Genomic DNA, 21,302 nt, shown 5'->3' with positions numbered 1-21,302 from the left:
AGCGCTATTTAAATGTTGCATTGCACACTTTATAGCATGAAATCAATTTATCATATCAAAAAGGACTTTTTTTAAATCTGCTTTTTGAATGGAGACTTTTGGAGCACTAATTTTGTTACAAGTCTGGATAGTAATATTGTGTTGTGGCGAATGCACTTTGCAACTCACTTAGATAGTGCACTTTGCACTTTATTTAAACATGAGTTTTATGTAATTCATAATAATGCTGTATCTTGACAGTACTGATGCTCTGTTCATTGCAGCTGCATAGAGATGTATGGAATTAGTATTTCCTGTGCCTGGACTCCGGCAGAATGTCAGACAAAACTTCCAGGTCGTGACTCGTGGTACAAAAGTATGCATTGTGAACAGGGAATACAGGTTCCCTGCATCTCACTCACACTGTCAGTGACCCACACACAGCCAGTGTCAGCAATGAGAAATGAAGAGGCAGAAATACAGGGAGAGCTTGCTGGAGAACAGAAAACTAAGAAGTGTTGACATTATGCCCCCCTCTCCCCTGCCCTGACTTTTTTTTAATGCACCCCAAGTTTGTACAGGCTAGATCAGGGGTGCCCAACCTTTTGAAGAGCGAGGGCCACTTAGACCTCTTTCCGCAGTGACTGTATAGCCGCGCTATTTGTAACGCCGCTATACCGTCGTATTTACCGCGATATTCGGGCGCTAGCGATGAGGTTTTAACCCCCGCTAGCGGCCGAAAAAGGGTTAATACCGCAGTATTACCGCGCTTTCCCATTGATTTCAATGGGAAGGCGTGGTATAGGAGCGGTGAACACACCGCTCCTATACCGCAGTAAAGATGTGGCTAGCAGGACTTTTGGAGCGTTCCTGCTAGCGCACCGCTTCAGTGTGAAAGCCTTCGGGCTTTCACATTGAACACTCCAGGGCATGATTTTTCATGCGGTATAGCAGCGCTATTTTTAGCGCTGTACCGCATGAAAAACGCCTCAATGTGAAAGGGGCCTTAAAGCGGGGGTTCACCCTAAAAAAAAAAAAAAAAATTGTCTACCATGCCATCCAGCATACTAGCGTGAGCTACAGTATGCCTTTATTTTTATTTTTTTGTGCTGTACTCACAGTTTAATCCGTTAGTTAAGTTTTAGACTCCCTGCGGGGAGTAGGCGTTCCTATGAAGAGGGGAACATGATTGACAGGACCATGATATGGCGCGTCACGCTTCCCGAAAATAGCCGAAATAGGACTTGGCTCTTCACGGCGCCTGCGCAGTCAGCTCCTAGTCTGTGCGCAGGCGCCGTGAAGAGCCGAGTCCTACTCCGGCGATTTTCGGGAAGCGTGACACGCCATAGCCGGCCGTCAATCATGTTCCCCTCTTCATAGGAACGCCTACTCCCCGCGGGGAGTCTGAAACAAAACTAATCGATTAAACTGTGAGTACAGCACAAAAAAAATAAAATAAAGGCATACTGTAGCTCACGCTAGTATGCTGAATGGCATGGTACAAAGTTGTATTTTAGGGTGAACCCCCGCTTTAAGCGACTTAGTAACCGGTCACGGGCCACAATGAGCAGAGCGGGTGGATTACAGGCACGTGTCCACTCTGCATATGGAAAGAGGACACAGAGACAGCCCACTCTACTCTATGGGCCCTCTGATCCAATCCGCCCAGATGGAAAGGGACACAAGACCGTTTACATCGCTGCTCCATAGAGATGAATGGAGGGTCGGACCGATCGCGTGAAAGGGGCCTAAGGCTGCTTTCATATTGATGTGCTGCAGTTTACTCGCACCTCAGGTGTGGCTTTCCTATGGGTAAGCTGCACTTTGCCGTAGAATTCTATTATATCCTACAGGTGTGGTGCACTTTCTGAAACTGGACCAAACCCCCAGGTAAAAAACAGAAGTCTATGGCTCAATGCAGGTAACCCACAGGTGCGCCATGCTGCACCTGCGGATCAGTTTGAAAGCAGCCCAGTAACCACTGCAGAACAGATATGCCAAAATATACACTGTGATTTTAGTAATAAACTTACCTTTAATAAGTCTTCCATTCAGTTATCAGCAGCTATTGTGGGCCCAGGCAAAGTGCATTTGGGATTTGGCCTATGACAGGAGCCAATGCTATACAGGAAGCATCGGCTTATGCGGCTCTGCTGCGCTGTCGCTTGCCTGTGCTACCACTGGCTTCATTCACAAAACTGATGCTCTGGGATGGCTGGTCGGCAACCTGCGATCTGGGCTTGCCAACCCGCCATCCCAGAGCAGGAGGTCGTGGGCCACATCAGAGGGCTCCGCGGGCCACTGGTTGGGCACCCCTGGGCTAGATGGTCCCAGCCTGTGCTTCCCCTTCTATTAGTGTTGAGTTGTCTATTTTATCTTTAAAGGGCTAGTTAACCTTTACCAAAATGCTTCTTATGCAGGTAAGGGGCGCTTGTAGATAAAACAAACTGTGCAGGTTTAATTAGAGTTGAATAATGCCCTTGTTATAGGTGTAGGCAATCTACCTACCTTCTGAAGCCTGGTCTAAGAACTCCCAGAGGTGGGGTCTCCCCCCCATCTTGCCTTGTTTTTAGGATGTTGCTAAGATACTTCCAGCTATTACTGTTCACCTCCACCATTACAGAAGCAAACTCCCAATCTCCCGCACATGAGCAGTTCACTGTATAGGATAACGCCATCTCTGGGAGTTTTTCAGCCAAGCTTCGGGAGGTACGTAGTTAAGAGATAAGAGCTTGATTGCTGCTGGCTAGTAACTCTCCTATTACCAATGCTATATACAGTCCTACAGTCTTATTTTGAGTCCATTCAAGGGTCTTATTTTGACAGAAGCACTGAAGAGGAGTGAGTTTCTTCTGGCCCTGGAAACACATTGGCTTTTTTTTAAATGTAAACCAATAAATTCCATCATTCATATTTACATTTTGATTGGTTCTCACATAGAGAAAGATGCCACCACATTTTCTATTAACACTCTCCAGGACAGAGCAAAGTCAGGAATATTAAAGTGATAGTAAAGTACTTTCTCTTCACTTGTACCTACAGGTAAGCTTACAATTTGGTTTACCTGTAGGTACAATGAATAGCTCCTAAATGTGCACCGTTTAAGAGATATTCACATCGGCAATCGCCGATGACGTCTACCGCACATGCGCAGTGACGCTTTGCATTCAGGGTACACAGTATGATGTTTAATGCAGAGTGCCGTGCCATGGCTTTTCAAACAGCTCGAGCCCGAAAGGAAGATGGGGTAAAGATGGAAGCACGGAGGGATCTGTGACAACGCTGTGCTGGAGGGTGCCATGTGCAGGTAAGTGTGTCGTAATGTGTTATATATGCCGTGCATACTAACACATTATGGCTTAGACCTGCAGGGGACCCAATTTTTTTATTTATTTGGGCCGTTTACTACTGCTTTTACAGCCTAGTCATATGAACAATAAGCCCAGATTTTGCTTCAAGCTCTCTTAAGTTGTTCACCAGACTTCTAGTTTTTGTAAATCAGCATTTAAAATTTAGATTTACTAACCCGCTTCCTGATTGGCCGGGAGGAGGATCAGTGTGACAATAGCGAATGTTCATTCGCTATTGATACACAACGCCCACCCTTTTTTGAAGCCAATTAGAGCCTCTAAATTCCCCCCGATGGGTCAGCGCATGAGCAGTAACAAACGTCACGCTAGCTGATATGTTGAAAAGCTGGCGTGACGTCAACACAGCGCATGCACGGTTTGTCTGAGGCATTATCCAACGCTATGCAAACAGCGGGGGAACTTAATTGTCAGATTGAGCCTCGCTGTTGTGGGGCAGGTTGTGGGTGTGTTGAAGGGTGGGTTTTGTGTGTGTGTTGCAACCCGCCCTTAGACACAGACAAAACCCGCCGTTCAACACACCAAACAAATCCTGCAACACAGACAAAACCCGCCCTTCAGAACAAGGAAAACCCGCCTCGCAACAGTGAGGCACAATCTGCCAAGTACGGTATCCTTCCGCTGTTTGCATAACTTTGAATACTCTCTCCCGTCAAAAAATGCCTCAGACGATCTATGCATGCACTGTGTTTATGTCACGCCAGCTGATCAACGTATCAGCTGGCATGACGTTTGTTACTGCACATGTGCAGACCTATTGGGAAAATTTCTCGATAGAACACCGGACACATGGATAGGGGGAGCAGCACCTGTGTGCCCCTAATGGACGGGCCGCCACTGGCCCCAATACAGATGAGGACAGTTGTGTCATGCCCAGATTACCAGTGATTTCTCTACTCCATCTACCACATGCCAAGCTCTACCCATAGGGACTTAATAATCCATTCAGTTGAAGAAATCTTTGCCAACAGCACAGACAGCAATAAAAAGTGACAGAAGTTCTAATCCCTCTCCATTCTATCCTAAACTTAAAAATATGTTTTGCCTTTAGTTACACCTTTATTTGAATTCTTCTCAAGTAGTTGATTCAATTCTTCGGACGATATGAAGCATATTATAGTGATTCAGTCAATGCTATTACTGTAGTAGAATGTAAGAGAAGAGCAGTTTAGGAATTTTCCTGACCCACTCCTATGTGAACTTCACAAGTCAGCTTTGAGCATGCTTCATGAATAGAGAGACACGCTCTACTTTATCTGATGTGACTGCTCAAAGCGAGCACAGAGAGCTCCTGGAAGAGATGAAACGCTGGTGGTGCTTACATAGAAACCTGTCCCAATCGGGCCTCTGCAGGAATAGAAATACTTTGTATTTAATTATAGTAATTGTACGTGCTTACTAATGAAAGTTTTAGATTTCCACATTACTTAGTTTCACTTACTTTGTTTAAACCTGATGGGTCAAAGAACACATCTAATATTTGAGCTGCCAACCTGTCTGAGATGACACTCTGCACACTTATGGAAGATGCCTCAATACTGACCCTTCTATCCTGGAAAATTCCTTTTAAAACAGTGTTATCACCGAAGACTTCCTGCCCAAGTGATGGCAGTCACCTAAACAGACGCTCTCTCCAATGGGAACAGGAAAAACATTTTAATGCAGTGGAGAAGAATTTGAACGTCCATCCTCTTTGTATTGCTGCCTGTCCCGTCATTTACTTCCTTTCTCAGTGAGAGTGGTCACCAGAACAGGATGTAAGAGAAAGCCTTCCGAATAGAGACGCCAGTCCAAACCAGGCAAACATTCTAACCTTTGCCCGCTCTATTCAGAACTAAAAAATAGAGTGGATATATACTATTCTAGTGCCCCTATTCATTATGCAAATACCCAATTCAATTAGATACTGCACTTTGGCCTGGTCTATTTTTACAGTGTATCTAAGGTCCAAATGGAAAATCATTATATTCATTTCTACGCTGTTTTTTTTTTTTTTTCTGACGTTTAAATGTTTTTTTTTTTATTCATTTAACAGAGTTACAAAACACAATACATCACTGTAAAATACACCGTAGATTACAAAAGACATTAAAATCGAAAAAAAAAACATAAATACCATAACATAAATACCATAACATATATATATATATATATATATATATATATATATGTATATATATAAGGTGTATCTCCTAGAACCTTAACCTAAACTAAGGGTCTTAAACTGGTGGCCCTCCAGCTGTTGTAAAACTACAAGTCCCATCATGCCTCTGCCTGTGGGAGTCATGCTGGTAACTGTCATTCTTGCAATGCCTCATTGGACTTGTAGTTTTGCAACAGCTGGAGGGCCGCCAGTTTGAGACGCCTGAGTCCTAAACGGTCCACATGTGTGAAAGGGGCCTAACTGAACAAGCTGAAGTTGGAAGCAAATTGGCTAATATGCACAGCTGCACCAGATTTTGCACTCTCCAATTTTAGTAAATCAACCCCACTATACCCTGTGAGTAGGCAATGATGTGAGCCAGCCTTCTGAACCACAGAGGTGCTGAGAGGAGGAGATTTAGAAGAAGTAGTCAGTACAGGAATTACAGCTTGCAGACAACAAGGTAAAATGGGATATGTAGTTGTAGCACCCTCTACCGTAGGTAGGTACTAGTATAGGATTTTTTGCTAGGGAAACTGTAAGTGCAGGTAAATTTAGGCAGGCCTATGTTTCAGGCTAGGCCTGCTTGTTTTGATCTGGGGGCAGGGATTGGTTAGTGTAGCAGTGGGTGTGACCAACTATGCTCTAGTTCTGAGGTGCCTCCCCTGCTTCCAGGGAGATTGTTCTGGAAGAGGGGCAGGGCCTGGGACAGGAGTGGCAGGCAGCTCATGTGAGGAGCCCTGACCAATCCCCACTTGGTATTGGCAGGGGGCAGGTCTCCCATATAAGCTGAGGTCACATGCCACTGGGGAGGAGTTGTCGGCCGTGGAGAATGGAGTACTAGGCAGTAGCAGAAGGCCATGCCCATGTGGGGGGGGGGTGCGCCGATCGCAGAAGAGCCGGGGAGAGCTGGGAGGGAGCTTCATCCTTACACGGTCATGGATGAAGTCTTCATCTTTACACATAGATTAGGAGGGGCTGGAGAAGCTGTCGGAACGTATGTCCAGTTAAAGTTCTCCATCATGGACTCGGGGCAGGAAAAGGTTAGTGAGTGGACCACAGTGGAGTTCTGGATGAGGCATGCCAGGGGAGCTGGGTGCAAGGCCAGAGGCGAGACTGTGGGGAGTGTGTTAAGTCGATGTGACCTGCGGGCGCAGGATTTGCAGGCCAGACTAGCTGGGATCAGTAGTCTGCCAACCAGCGCATGCTATTAAATTACTAGGCCACTGGGGAGAGGTACTGCAGACCTCTGGCCTAGTAACAGCATCCAATTAGAGCCAGAAAGCTGGGATTATTCAGAGTGATCCCCTTTGTCCTAATGAAGATGATGGGATAGGATCTAATAGTTTTACAGTGAAGGTTTTGTGCAGGAGGAGAGAAGTCCTGGGAGCAACAGTCTGCAGGAGTTAATGCAGAGGAGAAGGAGCAATAGTCTGCATGGTGTTATGCAGGGAAGGAGACTGTACATCAGTTCTTCAAGGCTAAGCCAATTTACCAATGTTCACTAAATATGATGGAAAACCAATATGTTCTATGGGCATCCCATATTCCCTTTCCCCCAACCAAGTTATACCCCCCAATAAACAAAAACAAAACAACACAAATGACTATTCATTGTCTCTGAGGTGATAGATGGAGGCCAGGCAGCAGGGTGATAAGGTGAATGTTAGTTACTAGTAGCAACCAAGCACTACATAGTTCTTAGAAATGTAACCTAAGGCTTCATGGACATTTTAATGCTGCTGTTTAGAGCTGTAGGATTCTGAAAAAAAAATGAGATTCACGTGTTTTTTTTTTGCTTAGAATAAAGATCACCATTCTCTCACAATTCTCGGGGTAACACCATCTTACAAATCATACAAAAAATTGTGCTAACTTTACTGTTTATTTTTATTTTTTTAATTCATTGAAGTGTATTTTTTCCCAAAATATCGAGTTTGAAAGACTGCTGGGCAAATACTGTGTGAAATTAAATATTGCAACAACCGCCATTTTATTCTCTAGGGTCTCTGCCAAAAAACACAGCAAGTCTCTAGCAAAAATTATTGATTTTTAACTTGTAAGCAACAAGTGCCAGAAAAAGGCCTGGTCTTTAAGTGGTTAAACTGACCTCATTTGCAGACTGAAATTCATCACTTTGATCTAAGAACCAAATGATACATTGTTTATAGTTATCTCAGCACTGAGCAATGTTGATAAACATTTGCGGCTCTTTTTTTTTACAGCTGTAAGTGAGCAGAGAACGGCTCTGCACTGTTCACATAGAATAGTGGAAATTACGGATTAATATTGTGAGGGGAGTTGAATCGACATTGCGATTTTTCAACAATTAATCATGCAGCTCTACTGCTGTTAGGGGTGTCAGAAAAAAAAAACACTGGCAGCGCATTCAACAGCAGCATCGTTTTGGCCAAAAAAAATATTGACGTGTGTATACGTGAGTTAACATTATGGGCATTTAGCGTTTTCACTTATTTTTCTGGCCAATAAAATGAATTAACGCCCAAGCACTTGACGCTCCTAAACACATTTACAGGGATCAAGCATTTTTTTCGGCTAAAATACTGCTGCTCTCGGATACATTGCCAGTCCACTGTCCATAAGGCCACCGGGATGCACACGTGTTCTGTGGATCCCCCTGCAAGCAGTCCCATTCATGTCAGTAGGGACGCAGTGGCTGCACAGTCACTGGTGTTGTTCCCAATAGGACAGCTGTGCGGGTGTGGGTGTACGGCCCCAAATGTATACTGTCTGTGTCCTTGGCCATGCACCACACAAACAGGGCTGCAATTTGGGAGAAATGGTTGTGCCTGTGCAGCCTCAGCATCACAATTGACATGTATGGGACATGTAGTGTAGAAAACCTGTGCATCCCCATGTGGGTGAACATGACCCTTGTATGAGTGTACGCTGTAGTATGTCCCAGTGAACAAGGCCTTACGGATAAAACAGATTGCCCAAGTGCAACTTCATATAAGTTTTGTTTTTTTAAAGGTTTGAGATATCTTCTTCACTCAATGAGACTTCTGCAGAGACACAAGAACACAAAAACCTCTCTTGGCCAGTCTACCTTAAAGTGTTTTTTATATATATTGAATAGGGAAGAGTTAAAACCCCCATTTTACTACTAACACAGGGGCTTAGTGGATAGAACTTCTGCTTTGCAGCCCTGCAGTCCCCTGGTTTGTATCCTGGTCAGAACTCTATCTCTATTGAATCTGCATGTGCGATCTGTGTTTGTGTGATTCCTCCCACATTCCAAATACATGCTGGTAGGTTCATTGGCTCCTGTCCAAATATGACCTAGTCTGTATATGAGATAAAAATCAATGATGTTTTTAAAAAAACAGATTTTGTTTTATTTAAAATCTGATTTTTAAAAAATTTTATCAGATTTTTTTTTTTTTATCAAATTTATTTTATTAAAATGCCTTTGGAGTAAAATCTATCTAAAGATAGTTTTCTATTTAAGATAGATTAATAATTTAGTTTATTCAGCATGCGATGCAGCTAAGCTATGTAGCTTGAGGCTGTATATTCTACAATATTAACATTTTGGGTAAACTCATTCAATAAATCCAAGCTCTGCAAGCTGAGATAACATGCACTGCAATGATGCATTCACACAATTTTATAGTAACCATGAGATAAAACAAAGTTAAGAAATATTCCTTTATCCCATTGTTTTGCAAATCTATGTACACTACAAACTGTATGATTAATCAGTTCTGATATTGCTGTTTTACTAATCTGACAGCTTATTATTCTAAACAGGAAACCTTCATTTTGTTTTCAAATATTAAAGATTCTAACTACCAGCAAGAATAAGTCCTTACATTTAAAGAGCACCTGTCATTTCAGATCCATAGTGGCAGCGCCTGTTAGTGGGCATCCACTCACCTGCTGCCGACACGTCCCTCAACTTGTTGTGTCACTGCCGCATCACCAGCCATGCTATTAAAGTGAATGGGACTGTCAGTGAGTCAACAGCGGGTCAGAGGAGGACAGAAATGACAGTTGCCTCTTAAAAATGTATTTAAGTCAAGCCTTTTTACTAGTGATTTAAATTAACTTCATTTAAATCAAATCCACCCTGGATAGATGGTAAGTTCCTTGAAGGCAGGCGTACATGTACAGTATGTAAAGCCTTCTGCAAATTGTCAATGCTATAGAAATACCAATAATAATAATAATTGCTTTTGTGAAAAAGTAACAGAAAATTTGAGAAAATTCCCCCAAAAAATGGGATGAATACCCATCTTAGGGCACTTTTACACGCGTGGCAAGGGGCAGTAAAAACAGGCAGTTGATTTTGACTGCCTACCTAAAGTCTACCATGGCAGCTGTCAAGTTTTATAGGTGCACCGCCTGTCAAACTCATCCACTGAGGTCATTAGAACGACCTTTAAGACTGGTTGCGGCGTAATACTTCAATACAAAATTTCCTTTGTGATTGAAACAAAAAAAGACAACACAAACACCTTATGAGAAGTCTTCGTTGTGCCATACCAAACTCTAAAAAATGATCCACCACGGATCACTTCTCAGAGAGATAGAGACTGCTGTCTTTGTGAAAGGGACCTTATAGAGCTACCACAAGGACAGGCGTCCCAACTGAATGGTTCACCATCAATTCTATCTCAACTCCCCCTTACTTTCTGATGTTGGCCACCAGTACAAAGAGGTGGATCTCCCCAGCGTGGACACCAAAAAAACCTGATAGGGGTCCAACCTCTCACCACTCCAAAACTAAAAAAAGACTTGCCTTTGCATACACTTGATGCCCTGGTTCGCATCAATGAGATTTGTAATGACAGTTCAAAAGCGCATGACAAGTTGCACCCTAGTGATAGCAATGGAACCGTTCAAATTGTTTTCACTCAAATTGCAGCGACTTATTTCCGATTGAAAGTGGAGTTCCACCCAGAAATTTAACTTTCGCTTTAAGGGAAGGTGACCCCCTGACATGCCACATTTGGCATGTCATTTTTTTGGGGGGGGGGCCCTCTTTTTAGAGGGTTCCCGATCCCACTTTCTCCCGGGGCACTGCGGCACCAGAAGGAAGTTCACTCTCCCCCTCCCTCTCGGCAATCATCTGGGACACGTCACAGGTCCCAGAAGATTGCCCGACCAGTCACACTGCGCAGTGCGACATATGCATGCGCAGTGAAGCCACAGCTGGGTGCCCACAGTGACAATTCCGGTGCCGTCGAGAGGAGTGGGAGAGGTGCGGGACTTCGTATGCCTGCATCGCTGGACCCTGGGACAGGTGAGCGTCCGATTATTAAAAGTCAACAGCTGCAGTATTTGTAGCTGTTGACTTTTAATATATTTTGTTTAGTCAGAACTCCGCTTTAATTTCGACTTGTATTTACTTTAGCAAGTCAAATGAAAATCTGAGGTCCAAATTGCATTGGCCTGCGGCTTTGAAATCACGCTACTTCAAAGCTGCACTGGTGTGAACCAGGACTAAATAATAAAGCACGTTTACAAAAAAAAAAGTGTACGTATCCTTCTTGCTCCCTGACCTAAAATTAGCCCCCCCCCCCCCCACATTCTTCCAGATGTATGCTGTATTGTGTGGCCAGCTGGCAGAGCAGGGCTTCTCCTTGCAGTCCTACTTCTCAGAGAGAAGACTTTTACCTTCCACTGGACTGTGTATCATCTTCCATCTACACCCTGCAGTGTACCAGTTACTCTCTTCCAAGTTGATTTGTAAATCATTTTTATTGCTATGACCTTACCCTCTAAGACATAACATACTGTATAACACCAACAGCAGCATTGCAGGCTGGCATCCTGGTCTAGCGTTTCTTATGCGAACTAAAGAGCTTACAATCCAACAATGTGCAAAGGTGCAAGAGGTGTAAGGGTTATTATCCTTTAGCTTATACACGAATGTTAAAGAAAAGTAAACCACTTAGGCCCCTTTCACACTTGTGCGACTTGTCCTGCAACTTGGGACCCCATGATTTCCAATAAGTACCATTCATATCTGTGTGACTTCAAGTTGCACCGACTTCAAAGTAGCCCCTGTACTACTTTGGTCTGACTTTGATGCGTGTTGAGGTCCATAGACCTCAAGTTTACACAGGCATTCCCAGAAGTTGCGGCAAAATCACGGCTGCAAAATCGTGCGACTTTCAAGTCACGGTGGCGTGAAAGAGGCCTTACAAAGAGATGAACGAATCTGCCTAAGTTCCCTTCCATTTTTCAGCCTATCCGGTTTGAAATTTGGCAAACCCACACTTAGCTGCAAATCCCATTAAATTCTATCAGAAGGAATCCTATTAGTAAATTCTGCCCATTACTAGGGCTAGAGGAAAAGTACTGTGAAAAAGGCATGGTAAGCTGGGCACTGCCTTGTGGGAGATATACCAAAAAAATAAAAGACAGCACAGCGAGGAAAGGGTCTTTTCATGCGGCTTTGAGGACAACATTAAAAAACACACAAATACTTTAAATAACATGCTTGCGGGTACCCTAAAGCTGTATGTGGTTTTATGGAATAGTACAATTTTCACAGACAGTCAAGTGGCAGTGAATACTGGCAATGTGTAGTTGGCCGTGGAATTGATTTTCTTTCTTTTGCAGTTAGCTTGGTTAAAGGAGTTGTAAACCCTCAAGGTTTTTCACCGTAATACATTCTATGCCTTAAAGTGATACTAAAGATTCGTGTTTTTTTTTTTTTTAAATAACAAACATGTCATACTTACCTCCACTGTGCAGTTAGTTTTTGCACAATGTGGCCCGATCGTCCTCTTCTGGGGTCCCACGGCGGCTCTTACGGCGCACTTCTGAGTCATACACTTGGCGTCCATAGACACCGAGTGTATGACTCAGCCCCACCCCCCAGCGCTCGCGTCATTGGATTTGATTGACAGCAGCGGGAGCCAAGGGCTGCACTGCTATCAATCTATTCAATCAAAGCTTGGACTCCATGTAGAGAAGGACGGCAGGGACGCGCCCACGGAAATTCGGGGCTCAGGTAAGTAAAAAGGGGGGCTGGGGGGCCGGACACTGCAAGGTGTTTTTTCATAGGATGCATTAAGGTGAAAAAACATGTAGGTTTACAACCCCTATAAGGTGTGCTGCAGCTGTCCCCCTTTTTCTTACCTATGTCCAATCGTTCCAGCGACGGGGACGAGCACAGCAGCTCCAGCCGCTGTCTTGGATCCTCATTGGATAGATTGATAGCAGCGCAGCCATTGGCTCTCGCTGCTGTGAATCAAATCCAATGACGTGGGAGCCAAGGGGCGGGGCCTATTCCTGCTGTCTGTGTCAATGAATGCAGCAGCAGGACTCGGGAGCACGCCCACACAAGTGCCCCCATGGAAAGTGGCTCCCTGTGGGGGGCACTCGAGAAGAGGAGCCAGGAGCGTCCCCAGAAAAGGAGGATCGGGCCGCTCTGTGGCAAACCATTACACAGAGCAGGTAAGTAAAACAAATAATTTTAATATATAGCAGAATCCCAATCTGATTCAATTTTTTTAGGTAGTTTTAGTAGGTAGGTACACATGCTTTTTCATCAAGCTGTAATAGGCCTCCCTAGTAAATAGAAGTTTGCCACTAGTTTGCTGTTTGTCTCTGGCCTTGCTAAAGCTACTAGACAATTCTATTAAAGTACAGTTTAACTAAAGTCAAGCCTTTATTTTAGTTTTGGATAGAGTGGAAATGAATTAGAACACCTGTCAGTTTTTATTTCTGTCTGTGCCCCAATTAGGGAGATTCACTCTCTCTATTTGTCCTGTTTACCGTTATCATTGCAAGAAAATCAGGAAGTCACTAGAACAGTAATAGAGGAGAAATCTTCCAATGGGGACACTAATTTGCAAGGACTTCCTTTCATTTCCTGTTTTGGTTATGGAACAGGAAGTGAAGGTAACATTCCACAATGGGACACAGATGACAACATTTTCAGAGAGGTTGTACACATAGTCCAACTTGAAACTCTCATTATGAAATAAAAGACTAATACAGCGGTGTAAAACTGACCAGCAGCAAGACATTTTTATTGAGGGTGAATTGGGCAAAAAATACTAGAGAAAAAAGTGTGGGCAGGTGTGATTGAGAGAGCACAGATGAAGCATGACTTAGCCCAAATGTACTAGAGACAAAGAAGCTTTACTACAAGAATTAAAATACTGCAGAAGATACAGCAGTGAAAAGTTGGCCAGCAGCAGGAAAGTTATCAGGGATAATAAGCCTAACCTGTGTATGCCTAACGTTTTATTTAGCTTTAAAAAAAAGACACCAATAGGTTTCACTGCCCAAAGAACTGGAAATCAACATTAAAGTACAGTTTTCCAACTGACCCTAATTTCTCCATATGCAATTTGTCAGCTAAAGCTGGCCATAGATGGATCGAATCTCGGCTGGTTCAGCAGGGACCGACTGAGATTCGATCCACTAATCGCCATGCAGGTTAATCCATTGATCGACTTCAGTAAAATCAGCCTGTCAGATTTTAGTATGCAAAAATATCCATAGCCACCAGCGGTAATCATTTTGTTCTGGTGGCAGGGAAGGCTCCCTGCTGGCAGAACACAAAAGTGCTGCAGGAGGGAAGGAATCAGGAAAATTGCACAATCTGTGGCTTGCCGAAAGCTGTTCTGGGCCCCCCTTTATAGTGAGGAAGTTGGCTTATCTAAAAGTCCCCTTACTGGCCCTTCTAATCTTTGTGGCCATGGTTGGAGAGCTTACCTACATGAATAGACTGTGCTATACCATGGCTACAAGTGTGCACTGTAAAACGAACAGGGCGAAGCATTTTGTTCAATTTTATACACTGCACTGTGTTGCAACAACCTGTGCTTCCTAAAAATGCAGCATATTCTAATTTCTTCAGTGCATACTATCACAGCACAATGGTGTGAACTGAACACACATGCTCAGTGTAGTCCAATGCATTGTAGTATAAACGGGAGCTGAAGGCCCTACTATACAATCTATAAACACAGGAACAACAGGTAGAGGAGCTTATATCTTCCAATGTTCTGACATAATACACAAGGTAGAGGAGTATGGTAATCAGGAGCAATACAGAATGTATTGGTAGTGATAACCTGAGGGCATTGTGGTGCTTTGTGCTAATGCACATTAATGTGTTTCTGCACATGTTAACGTGTTTGGCTGCCAATGCAATAAAACAATCAGACCGGCACCATTTGTTGTAACACAGCAAATCAGCACATCTCAACGCATGGTAGTGTATTAGGCTCCATGTACACGGGACATTTTTACAACTGCTCCTAAATTATTAAACTTGACACGTCCATTTTGCTGCTTTTAAATGCAGCGTTTAGCGGCGTTTGCGTTTAGAAGCGTTTAAAAAAAACGAAAAACGCCTATAAACGAAACGCTACTAAACACAGGTAACCGCGTTTAGGCCCCATGTACATGGGACGCTGCTAAACGTACGTTCAGAGGCAGTTGGATGCTTTTTTCAACTACCCCTGAACTCATTCAATGTTATCCTATGTGACCATGTACACAATCTCGTTTATTGCCGTTTTTAGGCAGTTGCGCTTAACAGTGTTTCTTTGAAAGCAAAAAAATGGGTTCAGACGCAGAAGATTTCCACGTTTCAGACGTCAAACGTGACTAAACGCGGCGTTTTTCATTTTTGGCTATTTAAAAGAAACGCAAACGTGGCAAAACGTGGCATGTAAACGCGGCAAAACGGAAGTTTTAAACGTAGGTTACTATCTGTCAAGTTTAATAATTTAGGAACAGTTGAAAAAATGTCCCGTGTACATAAAGCCTTATGTGTTATGGTACGTTACAACCTATTGCACTCATGTGAGCCAAGATACGTGGAGGAATTTTTAGTCTATAGGGAAACAGGGGGCAGAATAAGTATTTGATCCCTTGCAGATTGTGTAGGTTTGCCCACTTACAAAGAAATGAATGGTCTATAATTTTTATCATAGGTGTATTTTAAATGATAGAGACAGAATATCAACCTAAAATCTAGAAAACACTCATGATACAAGAAGTGATATAGAAGTTAATCTAACGATCGACTTATGTTGAGTAAGGGCGAGCACACATGGAAATGTACATGGTCCCTGGTGAACCGGACACATTTTGGTACATCTATGGTCAGGTTTAGATTACAGTCAATAAATATTTAAATGCGTCATATAGGGACTAAAAGAGTTTACAATCCAGGAGGTTGAGCGGGATCTCACCAAACCCAAGATCCCTCCTCTGCCCATTGTGGTAGAAGAGTTTGCAGTCTTTTAGTTCCAGGAAAAGTATGGATCTTTGGTTAAAGGATGTATAGGGATGATCCCACTGAACCATAGCTTCCCCCTGTGTCTGGTAAAAAAGCTTACAGTCTATCATCAATACCAGGAGAAGTATGGGACATTGGTCACAGGAGACTTGGAGGCGGATCTCACTGAACCTCAGATTCCTCCCATGCCCAGTGTCATAGAAGAGCTATCAGTATGGATCTTATGGGGGGTGATCTCACTGATCTCCAGATACTTCCTGTGCCCTATTTGGTAGGAGAGCTTGCAGTCTATCAGTATGAATCTTACAGGGGATGATCTCCCTATCCTCGGATACCTCTTGTGCCCAGTGTGGCAGAAAAGCTTGCAGTCTATCACTATGGTTCTTATGGGGGGGGGGGGGTGATCTCACTAATTCCCAGATCCCTCTGTGCCCAGTGTGGCAAAAGAGCTTGCAGTCTATTGGTATGGATCCTATGGAGGGTGATCTCGCTATCCTTGGATACCTCCTGTGCCCAGTGTGGCAGAAAAGCTTGCAATCTATCACAATGGTTCTTATGGGGGGGGGGTGATCTCACTGATCCCTAGATCCCTCTGTGCCCTGTGTGGCAAAAGAGCTTGGAGTCTAGCTTGCAGTCTATCATTAAGGATCCTATGAGGGGTGATCTCACTATCCTCAGATCTCTCCTGTGCCCAGTGTGGCAGAAGAGCGTAAAGTCTATCACTATGGATCGTATAGGGGGTGATCTCAATGATCCCCCCTGTGCCCAGTGTGGCAGAAGAGCTTGGAGTCTATCAGTATGGACCTTATGGAGGTGATCTAATTATCCCCAGCTCTCTCCTGTGCCCAGTGTGACAGAAGAGCGTGCAGTCTATCAGTATGGACCTTATGGAGGTGATCTAATTATCCCCAGCTCTCTCCTGTGCCCTACTTGGTAGAAGAGCTTGCAGTCTATCAGTATGGACCTTATGGAGGTGATCTAGTTATCCCCAGCTCTCTCCTGTACCCTACTTGGTAGAAGAGCTTGCAGTCTATCAGTATGGACCTTATGGAGGTGATCTAACTATCCCCAGCTCTCTCCTGTGCCCAGTGTGGCAGAAGAGCTTGCAGTCTATCAGTATGGACCTTATGGAGGTGATCTAGTTATCCCCAGCTCTCTCCTGTGCCCTACTTGGTAGAAGAGCTTGCAGTCTATCAGTATGGACCTTATGGAGGTGATCTAACTATCCCCAGCTCTCTCCTGTGCCCAGTGTGGCAGAAGAGCTTGCAGTCTATCAGTATGGACCTTATGGAGGTGATCTAATTATCCCCAGCTCTCTCCTGTGCCCTACTTGGTAGAAGAGCTTGCAGTCTATCAGTATGGACCTTATGGAGGTGATCTAACTATCCCCAGCTCTCTCCTGTGCCCAGTGTGGCAGAAGAGCTTGCAGTCTATCAGTATGGACCTTATGGAGGTGATCTAATTATCCCCAGCTCTCTCCTGTACCCTACTTGGTAGAAGAGCTTGCAGTCTATCAGTATGGACCTTATGGAGGTGATCTAATTATCCCCAGCTCTCTCCTGTACCCTACTTGGTAGAAGAGCTTGCAGTCTATCAGTATGGACCTTATGGAGGTGATCTAATTATCCCCAGCTCTCTCCTGTGCCCTACTTGGTAGAAGAGCTTGCAGTCTATCAGTATGGATCTTATGGAGGTGATCTGAGTGATCCCTGCTGTAGATCGTCCAGTTGTAAACAAGGCAGGACACCGTGTTGTAGTGTGGGGAGGTTTGTCGGATGAGATCACAGACACTTGTAGAGGAGTTCTCCTCTCTTCTCCTCTCCTGTCTCCTCTCCTCACAGACACGTCTACACACGCCGGCCAGGGTCCCCTCATCGCTCCACAGTGCACAGCGATCTCCATGTTCTCTCACAACTTGTCAAAGTGAAACTTCCTTACCAATTACAGCGCCGCTCTCATCCTCCAAACTTCCGAGCCGGGCGGGCCGGGCCAGTCGTCAGTCCAGGCTGGTCACCATCCGCCGATCTCTATGGCTCCCAAGAGCAGCAATTCTTTCTAATAGAGGAGCATAGCGTCTGAATTCCAGGCACTTTCCACACTCCACAAAAGTCTGGGAAGAGGGACACCCTCCTGATCCACCTATCAGCAGAGGGAGGCAGCCTGCACTTCTCCTTCTTCCCTGCTCCCCGGGCGGGGCCACCAGCAGCCTTAAATGTCACATTGTTACAGCGGCCTAACCAGTCCGACGTGTGGGCTGGGCATGGGATCATCTCCTCCTCACACTTCCTGACATCACCCCGAGTGTCCTGTGAGGGGACCCCGATATACAGAGAATGCTGTCTGTCCTCTGAGGGGATTCCGATATACAGGGTCTGTTCTCTGAGGGGACCCCGATATACAGGGTCTGCTGTCTGTCCTCTGAGGGGATTCCGATATACAGGGCCTGCTGTCTGTCCTGTGAGGGGACCCCGATATACAGGGTCTGCTGTCTGTCCTGTGAGGGGACCCCGATATACAGGGTCTGTTCTCTGAGGGGACCCCGATATACAGGGTCTGCTGTCTGTCCTGTGAGGGGACCCCGATATACAGGGTCTGTTCTCTGAGGGGACCCCGATATACAGGGTCTGTTCTCTGAGGGGACCCCGATATACAGGGCCTGCTGTCTGTCCTGTGAGGGGACCCCGATATACAGGGTCTGCTGTCTGTCCTGTGAGGGGACCCCGATATATAGGGTCCGCTGTCTGTTCTCTGAGGGGACCCCGATGTACATGGTCTGTTCTCTGAGGGAACTCCGATGTACAGAGCCTGCTGTCTGTTCTCTGAGGGGACCCCGATATACAGGGAATGCTGTCTGTCCTCTGAGGGGATTCCGATATACAGGGTCTGCTGTCTGTTCTCTGAGGGGACCCCGATGTACAGGGAATGCTGTCTGTCCTCTGAGGGGACCCCGATATACAGGGTCTGCTGTCTGTTCTCTGAGGGGACCCCGATGTACAGGGAATGCTGTCTGTCCTCTGAGGGGACCCCGATATACAGGGTCTGCTGTCTGTCCTCTGAGGGGACCCCGATATACAGGGAATGCTGTCTGTCCTCTGAGGGGATTCCGATATACAGGGCCTGCTGTCTGTCCTGTGAGGGGACCCCGATATACAGGGTCTGCTGTCTGTTCTCTGAGGGGACCCCGATGTACATGGTCTGTTCTCTGAGGGGACCCCGATATACATGGTCTGTTCTCTGAGGGGACCCCGATATACAGGGTCTGCTGTCTGTCCTCTGAGGGGATTCCGATATACAGGGCCTGCTGTCTGTCCTGTGAGGGGACCCCGATATACAGGGTCTGCTGTCTGTCCTGTGAGGGGACCCCGATATACAGGGTCTGTTCTCTGAGGGGACCCCGATATACAGGGTCTGCTGTCTGCCCTCTGAGGGGACCCCGATATACAGGGCCTGCTGTCTGTCCTGTGAGGGGACCCCGATATACAGGGTCTGCTGTCTGTCCTGTGAGGGGACCCCGATATATAGGGTCCGCTGTCTGTTCTCTGAGGGGACCCCGATGTACATGGTCTGTTCTCTGAGGGAACTCCGATGTACAGAGCCTGCTGTCTGTTCTCTGAGGGGACCCCGATATACAGGGAATGCTGTCTGTCCTCTGAGGGGATTCCGATATACAGGGTCTGCTGTCTGTTCTCTGAGGGGACCCCGATGTACAGGGAATGCTGTCTGTCCTCTGAGGGGACCCCGATATACAGGGTCTGCTGTCTGTTCTCTGAGGGGACCCCGATGTACAGGGAATGCTGTCTGTCCTCTGAGGGGACCCCGATATACAGGGTCTGCTGTCTGTCCTCTGAGGGGACCCCGATATACAGGGAATGCTGTCTGTCCTCTGAGGGGATTCCGATATACAGGGCCTGCTGTCTGTCCTGTGAGGGGACCCCGATATACAGGGTCTGCTGTCTGTTCTCTGAGGGGACCCCGATGTACATGGTCTGTTCTCTGTGGGGACCCCGATATACAGGGAATGCTGTCTGTTCTCTGAGGGGGCCCCGATATACAGGGAATGCTGTCTGTCCTCTGAGGGGACCCCCATGTACAGGGTCTGTTCTCTGAGGGGACCCCAATGTACATGGTCTGCTTCTGTTCTCTGAGGGAACCCCAATATACAGGGCCTGCTTCTGTCTGTCCTCTGAGGGGATTCCGATATACAGGGCCTGCTGTCTGTTCTCTGAGGGGACCCCGATATACAGGGAATGCTGTCTGTCCTCTGAGGGGATTCCGATATACAGGGCCTGCTGTCTGTCCTGTGAGGGGACCCCGATATATAGGGTCTGCTGTCTGTTCTCTGAGGGGACCCCGATGTACATGGTCTGTTCTCTGAGGGGACCCCGATATACAGGGCCTGCTGTCTGTCCTCTGAGGGGATTCCGATATACAGGGTCTGATGTCTGTCCTGTGAGGGGACCCCGATATACAGGGTCTGCTGTCTGTTCTGTGAGGGGACTCCGATATACAGGGTCTGCTGTCTGTCCTCTGAGGGGACCCCAATGTACATGGTCTGTTCTCTGAGGGGACCCCGATATACAGGGCCTGCTGTCCGTCCTCTGAGGGGACCCCGATGTACAGGGTCTGCTTCTGTTCTCTGAGGGGACCCCAATATACAGGGCCTGCTGCTGTCTGTCCTCTGAGCGGACCCCGATATACAGGGCCTGCTGTCTGTTCTCTGAGGGGACCCCGATATACAGGGCCTGCTGTCTGTTCTCTGAGGGGACCCCGATATACAGGGCCTGCTGTCTGTCCTGTGAGGGGACCCCGATATACAGGGCCTACTGTCTGTCCTGTGAGGGGACCCCGATGTACAGGGTCTGCTGTCTGTTCTCTGAGGAGACCCCGATGTACATGGCCTGCTGTCTGTTCTCTGAGGGGACCCTGATTTACATGGTCTGTTCTCTGAGGGGACCCCGATATACAAGGCCTGTTGTCTGTCCTCTGAGGGGACCCCCATGTACAGGGTCTGCTGTCTGTTCTCTGAGGGGACCCCGATATAAAGGGCCTGCTGTCTGTCCCCTGAGGGAACCCCGATGTACAGGGTCTTCTGTCTGTTCTCTGAGGGGACCCCCGATGTACATGGTCTGTTCTCTGAGGGGACCCCGATATACAGGGCCTGCTGTCTGTCCTCTGAGGGGACCCCAATATACAGGGTCTGCTCTCTGAGGGGACCCCGATATAAAGGCACTGCTGTCTGTCCTCTGAGGGGACCCCCATGTACAGGGTCTGTTCTCTGAGGGGATCCCGATATACAGGGCCTGCTGTCTGTTCTCTGAGGGGACCCTGCTGTCTGTCCTCTGAGGGGACCCCGATATACAGGGCCTGCTGTCTGTCCTCTGAGGGGACCCCAATGTACAGGGTCTGCTTCTGTTCTCTGAGGGAACCCCAATATACAGGGCCTGCTTCTGTCTGTCCTCTGAGGGGACCCCGATGTACATGGCCTGCTGTCTGTTCTCTGAGGGGACCCCGATGTACATGGCCTGCTGTCTGTTCTCTGAGTGGACCCCGATATACAGGGCCTGCTGTCTGT

At 46.3% G+C, this 21,302-nt stretch overlaps 1 protein-coding gene across 3 annotated transcripts in view; it reads right to left on the bottom strand.

The window, feature by feature from the left end:
• Window positions 1-17,956, bottom strand: part of RHBDF1 (rhomboid 5 homolog 1) — a 202,584-nt gene extending 184,628 nt beyond the window's left edge. The window contains exon 1 of one of the 3 annotated variants that reach the window (XM_040357023.1): window positions 17,669-17,956. The gene's annotated coding sequence lies outside the window, so the exon portion shown is untranslated. The remainder of the gene's footprint in view (window positions 1-17,668) is intronic. The other 2 variants (XM_040357020.1, XM_040357021.1) reach the window with 2 other exon arrangements.
• Between the last annotated feature and the right edge of the window lie 3,346 nt (window positions 17,957-21,302).

The sequence above is a fragment of the Rana temporaria genome, chromosome 6 (assembly GCF_905171775.1).
Source record: "Rana temporaria chromosome 6, aRanTem1.1, whole genome shotgun sequence".
Classification (NCBI taxonomy): Eukaryota; Metazoa; Chordata; class Amphibia; order Anura; family Ranidae; genus Rana; species Rana temporaria.
Note: the sequence above shows the minus strand (reverse complement) of the source record. Positions and strands in the feature narration are given on the sequence as shown.